We start from the raw sequence: 18,461 nt of genomic DNA on the forward strand, positions 1-18,461 counted from the left end.
GCCCCCCGTGACGAAGAGGGCACGGAAGAAGATGAAGAGGCCCCGGAAGCAGAGGAGGAGGCCGCGGAACCAGAGGCCCCTCAAGGACCCGCACACCGCCGTGCACGGGCACCCCGCCATGCACGGGTACCCCGCCAAGCACAACAAGAGGAAATAGCGGAGGTGCGGGTTCTACTGGACTACATAGACCAGATGCGTAACTCCCGGATACAAAATATTGAAGGCCGAACTCGAATTATTGATGGACAAAACCAAATAATTGAAGGACAAAACCAAATAATAAACATACTTAATAGAATAGAAGAAGGGCAAAACAGAATCATTAATCTACACCAAGATATGTTTAATTTTTTCCGGGAGGCGCATGCTGGTCTGCCTCCTGGTCCGCCTCCTGCTGCTGGGCCTCCTGCTGCTGGGCCTCCTGCTGCTGGGCCATCTTCTCCTGCCGGCCCATCTTCTCCTGCCGGGCCATCTCCTCCTGCCGAGCCATCTTCTCCTCCTCCGCCATCTTCTCCTCCTCAGCCATCTTCTCCTCCTCACCTTGGTCGTCCCAGTACTCTTCCTTCCACTCTTCCCACAACATCTCCAAGGAGAACTCGTCAGAGTCGGCAGTTGCCCCTCCCAGAGCCTCAGCCCCGTGGGAAGAGGGGAAGGAAGAGGAAGTAAGTATTTGTTTTCATGTTTAATGTTTTTTTTATTTAATGTGTAATGGATAGGTATGTGATGATGTGGTTTTCATACACTTGTGGACCACACTCTGTATATAATCTACTTCTATGGGACCGGGTCCATGGAGGCAGATTGTTTGCAGAGTGTGGGTTATAAGTGTGTGAAAACCACATCATCACATACCTATCCTTGTTCATGATATTGATTGGTTTCTGTGATGTGATGTCCAAACTGTTTCCCGAATCGCAAACAAAATTACCATTACAATTATCCATGATGGCATATTACTGTTTGAATGCCAATAACACAGCTTAAAGGGACAGTCAGAAAATTATTGATTACAAAGAAAACACTGTATTACGCATTATCAAGTTGGAAACAACAAAACATGGAGAAATACGTGTGACTTATGTGCTTACCCTTGTATCTCTGACTATGAAAAATGAACACTTATTTGTTGTTCTGACATAACAACATTTTAGATATCAATGATCAATACATGGTAAATAATATGCTGTATGAGCACAAGGTTTAACATATACAAATGCTATCCAAATGCCCTCTAGTGGTCAAATTGTATAATGATTTCATGCACTCTTCAAGCTCTAAGAAATGAGCACACGAACCTCATAGGTTTATCTAGCAAATTAAAATAAACACAGACAAATGATTAATTGGTGAGAAAGCTTTTTTTATCATTGATATTACAAAATTGACTTTTAGAATAATGAAAAACATTATTTGTTTTCTAAACTGTCCCTTTAACAAAATTACATATGCTAACATATATTTGAAGATTGTTGGTATATCTACATGTACTTGTTCAAACAATAAATATTGAAATCAGATTTATATTGACGTGTTAAATAAAGTCTATTTTCTTAAAGAGACATTATTGTGTTCATTTATTTTCAGAAAGACATTTGTTTTAACAATGAATATGGTTTAAAGTCCTTTTAGGAGTGGGGGGTGAAAATATGCTAACAATAATATATTTGGAGATTAACCAATGTGGAACTCATACATGATACAAAAATAAACATTTGCATTAAAGGGACAGTATACTATATTTTTAACTGAACTGTATGTAATAGACACTACTAGAACCAACAAGATTAACATATACTGATATCAATATTACAAAGCTTTAAACACTTTCAAAGAAAATAGGGTTATCTCTATTGAAAATATAGATGAACCCCCATTACAACCGTAAAACAAGACAATACCCCATCATTAACATATGAAAAGACACTTTACACAAACAGGAGCAAGCTGGAGATGGTACTCACATGAAACTCAGAGGCTTGACGAGGAGTCAGAAAATTACTTACATTTTCTTTGAACACAAGCAAAATGAAACGTGTATTTGTTAAACAATGGACTATCTAACTAGAGACAAAATAAAAAGTTTTGATTTATAATGTGAGTGTCTAATGAACCTTTAATAGAATATAAAAGAAGACGCCATCATATATTTAGCATATGATAAAGATAAATGCATATTGATTATTTGATTCTAACACAATAGTGCATATTTATGAATTAGATATCTTTAACATTAAACACAACAGTCATTTTACATAAAAAGGAACATATTGTTGACAAACATATTAAACAATATGGATTATAGAGCTTTGCACTTGCCTCGAAATATCTTATGCATGAAAACATTTTGCTTTCGTTCGTTTATTCAACCAGACATCCAGCAAAAGAGAATGTGGTGGTCTTTATCAGCTATGGTTCAACAATGTAACATGATGTAAACAATCCATATTCGCAATGTTTTTAAACTTGGCTTCATTCACAAACGTGTTTAACGTGCACAAACAAATATTGCGGGACTACGTAATACAATCAGACGTTTTTTTACCTTTGCATGTGACGTCTTAATTAACATGGCGCTTCCTTGATCACGTAAGAACGCAATCCAATAAAAGGCACATTCCTGATCACGTAAGAACGCAAACCAAAAAAAAGGCGCATCCTTGATCGCGTAAAAACGCCATCCAATAAAAGCGGCATCCTTGATCGCGTAAAAACGCCATCCAATAAAAGGTGCATCCTTGATCGCGTAAAAACATCAGTCAATACAAGGAATCATTGGACAGCCTGGCAGGTGACGTCTTAAGCAACATGGCGCATCCGCGATCGCTGAAAAACCGCAGCCAATACAAGGACTCAGTTGACAGCTTGGCATATCACTAAGAAACGTATTTATATTTTAGTAACTAGTATGTGTCTAGATTGCTATCTAGGAATGTCACGAAATCATGATTCATCTTTTCGGACTTGACTGTCCCTTGAACTATAGCTATGGTGTATATCTTTAACCTTTAAAAGATACACATGAGAAATACATATGCCATTGATGTTTTAAGATATGTTTAGATTGTTTGGGAATAACAATAATGACACATGTATTGATCAAATGGGTCATTTATTCAAGTTGAAATATGGTCAGACTACCTATAGCCATATATGGGAGGAGAAGTATTTTTTAAAAATATTTTTAAAAACATATTCCTCATATAAAATATGCGCATTACACACAGAGATTGATTTGGTTACACTTTTACAATAAGATAGAATAGAAAATGAAATACATGTGCTGTCAACATTACAATAAGATTGTTTATTATTAAGATTATATGTCCTTGTTCATGTAAAAAGGACAAAAACGCTTTAGAAATGGAAATACATTAATTAACAATTGTGCTCACCATCACTTAAAGGGACATGATTATTATTTATAAAAAGAGGATACACAGAGACAATATTATTTCAATAAAATGAACACTTTACAGGGATTATATCATTGTATCAATCCTCAGATCATTTGTTAAAGGTGCATCAATTCATGCAGAGTTTATAAATACACACATGGATGTGAAATTTGAAATATACATATATAACAATCTTTATATACATATATAAAACAATTACTATGCTAATCATAATCATGCAATGATAAAGATTTTAGATAACAATATAAAGACCAAAATAATAATTACATTGGAGATGTTAATCTTAAAGTCATTTAGAATTGTATTACATATATGATTCAGGAAACAACATTATTTTGGGTATGTCCCTTTAAGGATCAACCATATAAAATAGAGATTTCAATCAATGACATGAATAAGGAGGACAAAGAATCGTGAAATGACATGTCTTTTATTAGTATGTCAGAAAACAACAACGTTTATAAATAATATGGTAAAGATCAGGAAAATGGAGACATATGACAAGGTAACAGAGTGCATCACAGTCCATGAAGAGAGTTGCCAAGGGCCACCATAGCCCCATTGTAGATATATGACAAGGTAACAGAGTGCATCACAGTCCATGAAGAGAGTTGCCAAGGGCCACCATAGCCCCATTGTAGATATATGACAAGGTAACAGAGTGCATCACAGTCCATGAAGAGAGTTGCCAAGGGCCACCATAGCCCCATTTGAGCCATATGACAAGGTAACAGAGTGCATCACAGTCCATGAAGAGAGTTGCCAAGGGCCAGCATAGCCCCATTTGAGCCATATGACAAGGTAACAGAGTGCATCACAGTCCATGAAGAGAGTTGCCAAGGGCCAGCATAGCCCCATTTGAGCCATATGACAAGGTAACAGAGTGCATCACAGTCCATGAAGAGAGTTGCCAAGGGCCAGCATAGCCCCATTTGAGCCATATGACAAGGTAACAGAGTGCATCACAGTCCATGAAGAGAGTTGCCAAGGGCCACCATAGCCCCATTGTAGATATATGACAAGGTAACAGAGTGCATCACAGTCCATGAAGAGAGTTGCCAAGGGCCACCATAGCCCCATTGTAGATATATGACAAGGTAACAGAGTGCATCACAGTCCATGAAGAGAGTTGCCAAGGGCCACCATAACCCCGTTGTAGATATATGACAAGGTAACATAGTGCATCACAGTCCATGAAGAGAGTTGCCAAGGGCCACCATAGCCCCATTTGAGCCATATGACAAGGTAACAGAGTGCATCACAGTCCATGAAGAGAGTTGCCAAGGGCCACCATAGCCCCATTTGAGCCATATGACAAGGTAACAGAGTGCATCACAATCCATGAAGAGAGTTGCCAAGGGCCAGCATAGCCCCATTTGAGCCATATGACAAGGTAACAGAGTGCATCACAGTCCATGAAGAGAGTTGCCAAGGGCCACCATAACCCCGTTGTAGATATATGACAAGGTAACATAGTGCATCACAGTCCATGAAGAGAGTTGCCAAGGGCCACCATAGCCCCATTTGAGCCATATGACAAGGTAACAGAGTGCATCACAGTCCATGAAGAGAGTTGCCAAGGGCCACCATAGCCCCATTTGAGCCATATGACAAGGTAACAGAGTGCATCACAATCCATGAAGAGAGTTGCCAAGGGCCAGCATAGCCCCATTTGAGCCATATGACAAGGTAACAGAGTGCATCACAGTCCATGAAGAGAGTTGCCAAGGGCCAGCATAGCCCCATTTGAGCCATATGACAAGGTAACAGAGTGCATCACAGTCCATGAAGAGAGTTGCCAAGGGCCACCATAGCCCCATTGGAGACATATGACAAGGTAAAAGAGTGCAACAGGCACAACAATAAACTTCAAAAAAGGCCAAATGGCAACAAGAACAAAAACATCAACATGTGGACGGAGGATTCTTATCTGCGACCTTGGAGCATCTCCAGATCCTCCACTTACTGGTCATCCTCTTCATCGTCCTGTGCATGTCCAGCTCCAGATTCAGGACTTGAATTTAATCGCATGATTTAACGCAGAGTCAAATCCTGAACCCGGAGCTGGGCCTGCATGGTGTCGTTCATCCCTCTCAGGACAGCTGCGTTCCTCAACACGGCCTGCTCTACTCGTGCTATACCTTCTAGCATGAGCCATGCTGAGTCACAGCCTAAAATAAAGAATAAATCAAATATTAAGGATAATTACATAACAGAAGAAAAAATAAGCAAAGATACATTGTCATCATAAAGACAAATCATTCTTTACATCAATTTGCTAAAATTGATTCTTTACACATTAAATATGTTATTCAGACAGACCGAAATCCTTAAAGGGACAGTTTACTCAAACATGTTGTCCCCTTTAATTTGTTTTCGATTATCCACTTCTACAGTTTGAGTGTATGTAATCTTGTTAAAGGATTTACATTGTACTTACATTAGCAATTTAAATATTTAAATTATACTGTGGTAGGCACACCTATCCTTAAACATTTTGGCGTTGAGGACAAGCTGTGTAAACATATCAACCTGAAGAAATTACATATATGTAGTGATATCAAATTAAAGGGACACTGAACCTAAATATTTAATTGTTGACTGATTCAGATAGAGCATGACATTACAAATATTAAACAATTACACATATTCTTTAAATGTTTGAATTGTCTAGCTAGATTTGGAATGCAAGAATGTAGGTTTATAGGGCAGGCCATATTTGTTTATCAACTTTGGTTGTCCCTGCTGGTTGATGGATACATTCATCCAACAATAAAGAAATGATGTCCACAATTATTTTCTATTGAAAATTAATTCTAGCCATTTCTTTGTTTCAATAAAGATAGCAAGAGAATGAAGAATAATTGATAAGAGTAGTAAATTATAAATTTGATTAACATTGCATGCTCTATTTGAATCACAATAGAAACAATTTGCCTTCAGTGTACCTTTAAGTATCTTATAATGTGGATTTAGAATGATACTTACAGCTGTGCCTGGGAAGGACTATCTGACACCCAGGACAATGAAGGTTGAGACAGGGGGGAGGGATGGGATTGTATTGGGGAGGGATGGGATTGGGTTGGGGAGGGGTGAGCTGCTGCTCCGGGGTAGGCCGTACAGCTGGGGAGTGTTGAGTTGGGGTCTGGGCAGCTGTACGGCCCATAATACGGGGAGAGCGTCGAAGGGGGATGAAGGGACGTTTTTTAGGAGGGACATGAAAGGACAAATGGGAAGGGCCGGCAGGGGTCTGGGCCTGGGCAGGGGTCTGGGCCTGGGCAGGAGTCTGGGCAGGGGTCTGGGCCTGGGCAGGGGTCTGGGACTGGGCAGGGGCGGAAACCAGATGACCAGAGGTGGAGGATCCATCTGAAATAAATAATACAAATATATTAACATCTCATACATCATGAAATCAAATCAACGCATTTAAAATTGATTATGTTTTCAATATACTTAGAAGTGTGTTTGAATTTCTAATCAATTATGAAATGAGGATATGGTATGCATATAGGCACTATCAATGACTGTCTGTACAATTATAACATTATTATTGTGTTTTGGCCTGGAATATGCATGTGACATAATGATGGCATGAATTATAAATGTTTTTTTAAAAAAAAAACATCAAAGCATATTTTCATGCTGCCTGATATAGAAAGGGGGCAGTAGTGTATTTGAACAGACAAATAATATTCCTTTTTAAAGTGCAAAAGCTGTAGACTTTGAATGTCTTCAATAAAATGATTTCCAATAAAGCAACATGTTGGAAACATGATAGATATATTTCACATACCATCAGACTCCAAGGCAGCCTCTTCCTCCTCCGTCACACATGTTATATCAATCTCTGTAAAACATAACATGTTGTGTACACGTTAAGATCACATATTATAACATATGTTACTGTTGATCAAAGACACACATCAATGTTGCATTAAAGATATACACACCCAAAGTTATGATTTACATCATTTTGATGGAGCATACAAATGACATTAGATTTGTTATTCTCAATGATTCAGATTTTCGATGTATTGTTTGTATTAATTTTAAAATCATAAAAGCATAGTACATAGAACATTTAAGATTTCTCATGTGTGTATCACTTGATGATTGTTGTCAAAAATGAACATGGAAACAAACATATGCTATACATCTTCTGAATAACAAAGGTGTAGACTAAGAAAGTTTTAATTATTAATCTTTCAATATTCAAAGAAAATGAATATATAATCAAAGGAGTAAATTATGTGTTTGTTTCAAATGTTATGCTTCATCAGAATCATGCTCATAATATTGATTACCAATACTCCTTCAATGACATATAAATGAGTCAATGGACTTACCAGGAGACCGCAAAGGTGTCTCTGTGTCAGTGCTGGATTCCTCTGGGCTCCCCACACCAACTCTCTCTATGAATGATATAGATATATATTAGTGAACACATTTGGGATAGCAATAAATCACATCTGTAGCGAATTTTAAGAATAATCAACTTGAAAATGAGAAGAATAGAGCAGTTATTAAACAAAAAAATGCTTGATTGAATCAAGGGGATTCTGTTAAAAATGATGTATTGAACATATGTTTCATTTCTGACTATATTAGACATCAAACTCATCTCATACGATGCTATTGCATATCTAAATATACCCATTGATCAATGTTCTTAAAAGAATACACACAAACCACATTTTGAATAACAGCTGTTGACAAATATAAACAAAGACATGTGGCACATCGAGCCATTTGTGCAATGTACAGTAATCTTGTTTAGGACACAACACATATTGATCACAATACAAAACCAAATGGATTAGTACAAATATGTAATCATGGTGCTGTTAGAGTATGCTGATATCTATAAAGTAACTCCAACAGTGAATATGTGAATTATATATCAATATTGTCTAATCCAAAGAATGTAAAGATGAATGAATCTATTGTTTATTAAAGGGACACTGACATGATTTATTTCAATCATTTATTTCACTGTTCAAACTGTTCAAAATGATTTAACATTTACTCCTATTATAATTTGAATGTTGCTACATTTTAATCTTAAAGGCAGATAAGCAATATTGGATTCAATAAATATTGTTTGTTGAAGGTATCCACCAATCATCAATCAAAACCCAGGTTGGTCAACCAAAATTGAGCTGAAGATAAACGTACATTCTTGATTTTAAAATACATTTAGCAATAGAATATTTCACATATGATTATAGTATTATATTTAAATGTTGATGAATATTGCATGCTCTATCTGAATGACAACATTAATAATTTTAGCTCAGTATCCCTTTAATATAAAATTATATTGATTTGACAATGTTGTTGTTAATGAATTCTCTACTCCATATGTTGATGTAATGAATGGGATTGAGCATGCTATTTAAGGATATCCTAAGAATTATTTAATTTTCATCTATTAAAGGGACATGAAGCTCTAAATGTGTAATTGTATACATTTTTAAACTATGTACTACTGTTATCTGAACACATGATTTTAAATTTTGTAAATATGCCAATTTATGCATAGAAAAACTGCCGGATAATACCAGTAATGCATTGTTTAACATAAACCAAAATCCATTAATTTTTCTAAGAACTAAAACAATAGACTGAACCAATGTAGCTCATAAAATGTGTAAACAAAACAATAAAATCACGTTTTAATTCAATGTAAAATTTAGTTATCATGTCCCTTAAATGACGTGATCAATTTCAAAAATGGAATCTATATTTTTAAAATCAAAACATATGCAAAATTGTGTGTATTTTTACAAAATGTATACAAATAAGATTAAGCAATACACAAGGGAAGAATATAAATTGGACATTCAAAGAATCTTACATTAAAATTAAGACATCCAGAATAGATGGGATATCTTAAATTCCAAACCAAATCAGAGTAGTCTTACAATGTAATCCTATTTTTTTGTTTTATTTATTCTTATTTGCAAAAAGTTTTAAAATCCATTTTGAAGATACATATAAATATTGAACAATGTGGATTTAGTATGTAATGTTCTGTCCATGTTTCTAAGACAAATGTCAATTAAAATAAGACATACCATACTGTGACAAGCCCTGCCTTGAGGATCCAGCACCAACATCCAGATCTGTAATATATTAAATGAGGATTGGATATCATTAATACAAATCATGCCATGTTTAAAATCTTTACATTATTAGCAAATCAATTCAAAAATATTAATCCTTTGGTAGTCCCATGAGTTAATTTTTTCCTCAATTCTATTCATGATAAATATATCCTGTACTCTTATTTTCAATCAGTTGTGTTGTTTACTGTAGCTTAAATTATTTTTTTGTGTTATTTCATTCTCATCAATTGATGGGCATATGTTATAATTTATTTGGATTCTTCTTTTTTTATTATGTATAATATTGAAAATAAGAATACTGTATTCTTCACATATATAATAATTCACATTTCATTTTGACCAACATGTATAAAGCAATGCCACTTACAACTAACCCATGTTAACGTGTATGCGCAATTCCATTTTCGCGATCATTGCGCAATGATTCCAAGAGGAATTACGCATCCGTCATTTGACCAACATGTATAAAGCAATGCCACTTACAGCAAACCCATGTTAACGTGTATGCGCAATTCCATTTTCGCGATCATTGTGCAATGATTCCAAGCGGAATTACGCATCCGTCATTTGACCAACATGTATAAAGCAATGCCACTTACAGCAAACCCATGTTAACGTGTATGCGTAATTCCATTTTCGCGATCATTGCGCAATGATTCCAAGTGGAATTACGCATCCGTCATTTGACCAACATGTATAAAGCAATACCACTTACAGCAAACCCATGTTAACGTGTATGCGCAATTCCATTTTCGCGATCATTGCGCAATGATTCCAAGCGGAATTACGCATCCGTCATTTGACCAACATGTATAAAGCAATGCCACTTACAGCAAACCCATGTTAATGTGTATGCGCAATTCCATTTTCGCTCTGTGACGCATATTCTGTAGAGCGCAAGAAACATCATTCCTATTTCATGTGTCACTAATCTAAAATCAGATATCTAAACATCATATGTAGTGTATGTTGTGAGATCTGTATAGGTTTAGTATCTGACTATATACACATTTTTTACAAATAAATCAAATATTAAGATATTATATGAAGTTGGATAGTTACCTGGTTCAGATTCTCTTTCTTCTCCTCCTAGGCCACCGGACGGAGAAGCAGCTGCCCTGGCCCCCGCGTCAGGAATTTCAGATCCCGCAGCTGGGAGGGAAGAAGAGGAGGCAGAGGATGGCGAGGATCTAAATCTTTTGGGGACCCGGAGATTGAGGAGCTCGCATAAAGTCACCTCATATGGGAGTAGGTAGAGTTTCCGCAGGGCCTTTCTTTGGCCCCCTCTTTTACGGGCTTGTACCCAGTCCCTTATGAGGTTGACTTTTTTTGTTAAGCGCAACCCCATATCTCTGAATCTCCTCATGATTTGATCCTGGCTCCTCTGGACGTCACACACCAATCTAACCGCATTGGTGATAGACTCCCAGAGGGCCTTCTTAACAGGCACATCTGTCGAACTCCTCTTGTTCCCAAACAGCTGGGGATAAAAGTCCTTGACGGCGTGGACCAGTGCAGCGCTCTCCTGCTTGGTGAACCTGGGAGGTTTCATGCCTGCTGGGTTGTATACTAATAATATATACTAATAATATATATTGCCTGCGGGCATTAGAGAACTGACAAAGATGGCAACGTGTAATGGACTTTTATATGGTGAAGTAAACATGAGATACACCATGGGACAAGTTATCTGTACATCTGATTGGATAAAAGTTTGAAATATTGTCAGAATGTCTGTGAGACCATCCTGACTCAAGTTGTGTTTGTGTGATGAACTCTGATTGGCCGTTCCTTAATGTTTCATATCTTAGCAACTTCCATACACATACCTCCTGGTGGTGCTGTAACTTCATTTGGTGGTGGTGGTGGTGCTGTAACTCATGGGCCTGTCATGCGGATATGTGTGACACAGATTTAATATCCGTGATCCGTTAAATATTAATGATTAAATTCTCTTTAAAATCTAATACTGTCACATTATTAAATGTTGTAGACATTTATCGGTTTAATAATGGTCTGTTTCTTTAATACAAATACACATTTAATATTGTATGTCTTTATTGTTCAGAAAATTCATTTCTTGACTTATTGTGAAGTATTGATATTGCTCTATTAAATGTATTTATAATGCACATTGATTGTGTGCTATTGCGTGACATTAGACTCTAATGTTTAAAGATGCTAATCTGGTGTTTCAAGATGCGTTTCCCACGCAATATTTCTGAATGTTCAAAATCAGGTTATAATGTCAGTAACTTGGATAATCTGTTTATAAATGTTAAACTACAGGTTTGTTTGTTATTAGTAAATAAACCTCGAGCTTGTATTTGTCTGAAGTTCTCATATATGTTATTGTGCAATGGCGTCTTTATTTTTAAATAGACATTACAAACAAACAATTGTATCAAATGATCTGTAGAGATAGAAAATTGTTTAGACTTTAAAATGTAAATAAATTTATCTTATTATTTAGATATCCTCAACAGAAGAAATTTAAATGCACATGGTTGAGCCAATCACATAAGGCATCTCTGTGCATCCACCAATCTTCATCTACTGAGCCTATCTCGATATGCTTTTCAAGCAAAGTATGTCAAGATAAGAAGAGAAGTAAATACACTCTTTAAATCTCTTAAAGGGACACTGTCCAAACAAATTTAGCGTTCGTGATTCAGATTGAGCATGAAATATTAAGCAACTTTATAATTTAATCCGATTCTCAAATGTTAAGAATTATATTTTTATCTTTCTTAGCAAATCAATAATGATATTTTAGATTACGGACAATTGTTTCCAAAAACCTGGGTTGTCCTTGATGATTGTTGGATAAATTAATCCAACCAAAAAAAACCAAGTTCTGTCCAGAGTACTGAAGCAAATAAATTATCTATTTACTGCCTTATTTTTCAAGTAATGATAGCAACATCACAAGGAGCATTCATAATATGAGACAATTTTTAAAGTTGCTTAAAATAGAATACTCATTCAGAATGTATAAATCATTAATTTTTTAACTGTCTCCCTTTAAGTATATTTTGAGTTCATGTCCCTTTAAAGAAACATTTCACAATAATGCTTGAAAAATCAGAAACCTAAGCACCTTCCTTTTGCTAAATTAGTATAACATATGAGTAAAGCTAATTTAGATTAACTTCTGGCTTGTTTTACACACTGAGTGAAAGATATATTGTAAAGGAGGTATTTCGGAGTCTTCAGCTTAGAGGGACATTAAGCTATATGTTATGTATGCATTTTGGATAAGATTATAATATTTGAACAACTTAATATGTTTTGGTATTCAATCATTAGATTGTAATTATATATTCTTGGATTAAATACATATCTACATCTGCTATTTTGATGCTGATTGTTGGTTGCACATAGATGCCTTATGTAATTGACTAAGATATGTGCATTGATGTATCTTTTTAAAAGTATATTTAAAGGCTGAATGTAATTCTATAGTACTTTATAAATATGTTTAAATTCTTTTATGAATTATTGAAAAATCAATACACAATATACTTTGTGAATGTCCCTTTAAGGACCAAAACATTTTGAATGTTGATTTTACATTGTCAAAAGAAACTAAAGGGGAATGAAAATTATATATAGATATGTGATGTCTAACCCAAGAGGTAAGATTGTAAAAACTACATAATATTAATAACTATAGTTAAATGACTCCACTAGAAAATTAAATCGATTAACCTGGCATCCAATAACTAGCTTGTGAAAAATATCAAGTTAAATGACCTAACATTTATAAATGTAAAAATTAAAAGAATGTAGAAAATAATGTTTTGAGATACCTAAGGAAGATACAAGATCTTATAAAATTAATTTTACATTCAACAACACTGTCACTTTAATGTAATTGAACCACTTCCCCTTCTTAAAAGTGAAAACAACTAATTTATGTCAAATTTTGACTACATATCCGAAATTATTTTAACATCTAAGAATTTCAAAAGAAAAGCATTGATGGATATCACTCCGCAATTAATTTTAAAAATATAGTTTAATGTAATATTCTCTGAATCATTGGATTTTCTAAAATTAATGCATTATTTGATCTTATGCATGTGCTTGTCAAATAGCCAACTACCAGTCATGGGAGTCAAATTGTTTTTTATTGACAGATTATCTGGATATTTATTATAATCTGTTCAAAAGAGTGTATTTAATACTAAAATGTTTATTATTAACATTTAAAAATTTAAAGTTTCTGAAAGAAAAACAAAAAAATATTCCTGGAAGTCATCAGATGACAATCTGAAATAAAAAAAAAATTTTTTACAAAGTTAATACACACGTTGTCAAATATTCCTAAAATACATTTACAATCATCTTGTGTCTATGCTCTAACTTTGTTCAACATTTTATCAAAATATTTATTAATTAAATTTAAAAAAAAACAAAAACATTCTATTGTGTAAAAAAATAAAAATTTAAATATCTGAATTTCAAATTCTACATAATAATGTATATCACATTTCAATAATATATATGTATGCTGAACATAAATGTAATATTTCATGTCCATTCAAATACCTCTATATCAACTATAATATGTATTCCTTTTTCTGATTGTGATCCCTAAATATCTAATTATGAAATAAGTATGACTAATGTATGTAAGCTACTAATATTCAACATTCTTCCTGTGATTCTTAACTAGCATGCATTGGTACACCAACCTGGATAATGCATGGTCTTTGAAAGTCAATTCAGGGGTAAACAGTTTATCTTCAATAGGTGTCTTATTCATCAGTTCATAAAATAGAGGACTGTGAAATACCATCTAAAAAAGTAAAATCATCTAAGTGTCTGATTGTGATCCCTAAAGATCTAATTATGAACTACAGGGAGTGCATAATTATGAGGCAAGTTGTATTTTTGAGGATTAATATTATTATTGAACAACAACCATGTTCTCAATGAACCCAAAAAACTCATTAATATCAAAGCTGAATAGTTTTGGAAGTAGTTTTTAGTTTGTTTTTAGTTATAGCTATTTTAGGGGGATATCTGTGTGTGCAGGTGACTATTACTGTGCATAATTATTAGGCAACTGAACAAAAAACAAATATATACCCATTTCAATTATTTATTTTTACCAGTGAAACCAATATAACATCTCAACATTCACAAATATACATTTCTGACATTCAAAAACAAAACAAAAACAAATCAGTGACCAATATAGCCACCTTTGTTTGCAAGGACACTCAAAAACCTGCCATCCATGGATTCTGTCAGTGTTTTGATCTGTTCACCATCAACATTGCGTGCAGCAGCAACCACAGCCTCCCAGACACTGTTCAGAGAGGTGTACTGTTTTCCCTCCTTGTAAATCTCACATTTGATGATGGACCACAGGTTCTCAATGGGGTTCAGATCAGGTGAACACGGAGGCCATGTCATTAGATTTTCTTCTTTTATACCCTTTCTTGCCAGCCACGCTGTGGAGTACTTGGACGCGTGTGATGGAGCATTGTCCTGCATGAAAATCATGTTTTTCTTGAAGGATGCAGACTTCTTCCTGTACCACTGCTTGAAGAAGGTGTCTTCCAGAAACTGGCAGTAGGACTGGGAGTTGAGCTTGACTCCATCCTCAACCCGAAAAGGCCCCACAAGCTCATGTTTGATGATACCAGCCCAAACCAGTACTCCACCTCCACCTTGCTGGCGTCTGAGTTGGACTGGAGCTCTCTGCCCTTTACCAATCCAGCCACGGGCCCATCCATCTGGCCCATCAAGACTCACTCTCATTTCATCAGTCCATAAAATATTAGAAAAATCAGTCTTGAGATATTTCTTGGCCCAGTCTTGACGTTTCAGCTTGTGTGTCTTGTTCAGTGGTGGTCGTCTTTCAGCCTTTCTTACCTTGGCCATGTCTCTGAGTATTGCACACCTTGTGCTTTTGGGCACTCCAGTGATGTTGCAGCTCTGAAATATGGCCAAACTGGTGGCAAGTGGCATCTTGGCAGCTGCACGCTTAACTTTTCTCAGTTCATGGGCAGTTATTTTGCGCCTTGGTTTTTCCACACGCTTCTTGCGACCCTGTTGACTATTTTGAATGAAACGCTTGATTGTTCGATGATCACGCTTCAGAAGCTTTGCAATTTTAAGAGTGCTGCATCCCTCTGCAAGATATCTCACAATTTTTTACTTTTCTGAGCCTGTCAAGTCCTTCTTTTGACCCATTTTTCCAAAGGAAAGGAAGTTGCCTAATAATTATGCACACCTGATATAGGGTGTTGATGTCATTAGACCACACCCCTTCTCATTACGGAGATGCACATCACCTAATATGCTTAATTGGTAGTAGGCTTTCTAGCCTATACAGCTTGGAGTAAGACAACATGCATAAAGAGGATGATGTGGTCAAAATACTCATTTGCCTAATAATTCTGCACTCCCTGTAAATATGACTAATGTATGTAAGCTACTAATATTCAACATTCTTCATGTGATTCTTAACTAGCATGCATTGGTACACCAACCTGGATAATGCATGGTCTTTGAAAGTCAATTCAGGGGTAAACAGTTGATCTTCAATAGGTGTCTTATTCATCAGTTCATAAAATAGAGGACTGTGAAATACCATCTAAAAAAGTAAAATCATCTAAGTATCTGATTGTGATCCCTAAAGATCTAATTATGAACTAAATATGACTAATGTATGTAAGCTACTAATATTCAACATTCTTCTTGTGATTAACTAGCATGCATTGGTACACCAACCTGGATAATGCATGGTCTTTGAAAGTCAATTCAGGGGTAAACAGTTGATCTTCAATAGGTGTCTTATTCATCAGTTCATAAAATAGAGGACTGTGAAATACCATCTAAAAAAGTAAAATCATCTAAGTGTCTGATTGTGATCCCTAAAGATCTAATTATGAACTAAATATGACTAATGTATGTAAGCTACTAATATTCAACATTCTTCCTGTGATTCTTAACTAGCATGCATTGGTACACCAACCTGGATAATGCATGGTCCTTGAAAGTCAATTCAGGGGTAAACAGTTGATCTTCAATAGGTGTGTTATTCATAATTTCAAAAATAGAGGACTGTGAAATACCATCTAAAAATTAGAAAATCATCTAAGTGTCTCCAATAGGATGCCTCCACAGCCTTATTCTATCAAATAGTTGGCACTTACCATGTGAACATGTCTTTGTATGGTTTTCAAGGTCAGCAGATTTGAAAGATAATGCCAGACATGATCCCATTGGTAGACTTCAATTTCAATCTTGGCTTTTTCCACTGTCAGTCTGGGCAATCTTCACTGTCAGGCTTCTAATTCTTCCCTTTCAGTCTTTAGATTAAGTCAGCTCCCTAATGGCAGAAAAAGTTTAATAAAAATTACTACAATTGTGTGAATCATTTCTGTACCCCTCTCCCACCCCCCATTTCAGAATAAATTTCTGTCACTAGCTTACTAAGCGTGTGTAGCATCTTGTGTTATGTTCTATCAAGTGTGAAGATGAGTCATATTGAGCAGGACGAACCTCTAATGTGTGACATTGAACCATAGTCATGCTAGAGGATAGTTATGCTAGAGGATCCCTTTCTGAGTATTTACATTTTAAGTAATGTGTAAACTAAATACTAGTTTTGAAAATGTATGCCATATGATGTATTTGTGTACAATTCATGCCAGCAACAGTCCATACATTTATACTTACCATCTGATGTCCTCTTTAAAAACCAGGTGGCAAAGACTCGCTACAGGACCCAATGCCCAGAGCATCACCTATATTAATAAATGAAACACTTTTTTAGCATTTGATGAACAATCCTAACATGTTTGCACAATTCTCTACTTGTCATTTCCCTAGAGTTCACATCTATTGACAATACTCCAGTCTAACTTCTATTATTTACCGTCTAAAGTGGCGGTTGATGATGTCTGCTCTGACATTGAGCCCCTCGTCCCGGAATGGCCCCTCTAGAACAGGATCATCCTCCTCATCTCTGAGGAGGTTTCGGTGCGCCGGGACGCCCTGCAGCATCCCAGCCCGCTGTGCAATATTATGCAGGACGCTACAGGCTACAACGATCTTAGCCACCTTCTTTGGGTTGTACTGGAGGGCTCCTCCTGACCTGTCCAGGCACCTGAACCTCATCTTCAGGAGCCCGAACATCCGTTCAACCACCGCCCTGGTTCTCTTATGAGCCCTATTGTAGCGCTCCTCAGACACATCAGTCGGGCTACTCAAGGGGGTAATAAGCCAAGGCCGGCTCATGTACCCAGAATCACCTATAAATTATGAACAGAACATAATTCAAACAGAATCCTCAAAATAGTATTTTGAGTCCAATAAAAAGTATTGTACACGATAATCCACTAACAAATGTTTATTTTAAAAAAAAATAATCTAGTTCAATATTATTCTCTATCTTCCCATTTCATCTAAGACATGCTACATATGCGTATTTCTCCTAAATCAAACCTTGTGTAAATGCAAACTACATGGTTACATTGCATTCTCTATCTGAGCATTTAAGGTAAGACATGCTACATATCTGCATTGAACTAAAAGTAGACATTAGCGGAAAGAGACAATGACATGGTTAAATTGCATTAGCTAATAGCTTGCCATTTCAGCTAAGACATGCTACAAATGCATATTTCTCCTAAACCAAACCTTGTGTAAAATGGAAACGAAATGGTTACATTGCATTCTCTATCTGAGCATTTAAGGTAAGACATGCTACATATCTGCATTGAACTAAAACTAGACATTAGCGGAAAGAGACAATGACATTGTTAAATTGCATTAGCTAATATCTTGGCATTTCATCTAAGACATGCTACATATGCGTATTTCTCCTAAACCAAACCTTGTGTAAAATGGAAACAAAATGGTTACATTGCATTCTCTATCTGAGCATTTAAGG

The sequence above is a fragment of the Bombina bombina genome, chromosome 6 (assembly GCF_027579735.1).
Source record: "Bombina bombina isolate aBomBom1 chromosome 6, aBomBom1.pri, whole genome shotgun sequence".
Lineage (NCBI taxonomy): Eukaryota > Metazoa > Chordata > Amphibia > Anura > Bombinatoridae > Bombina > Bombina bombina.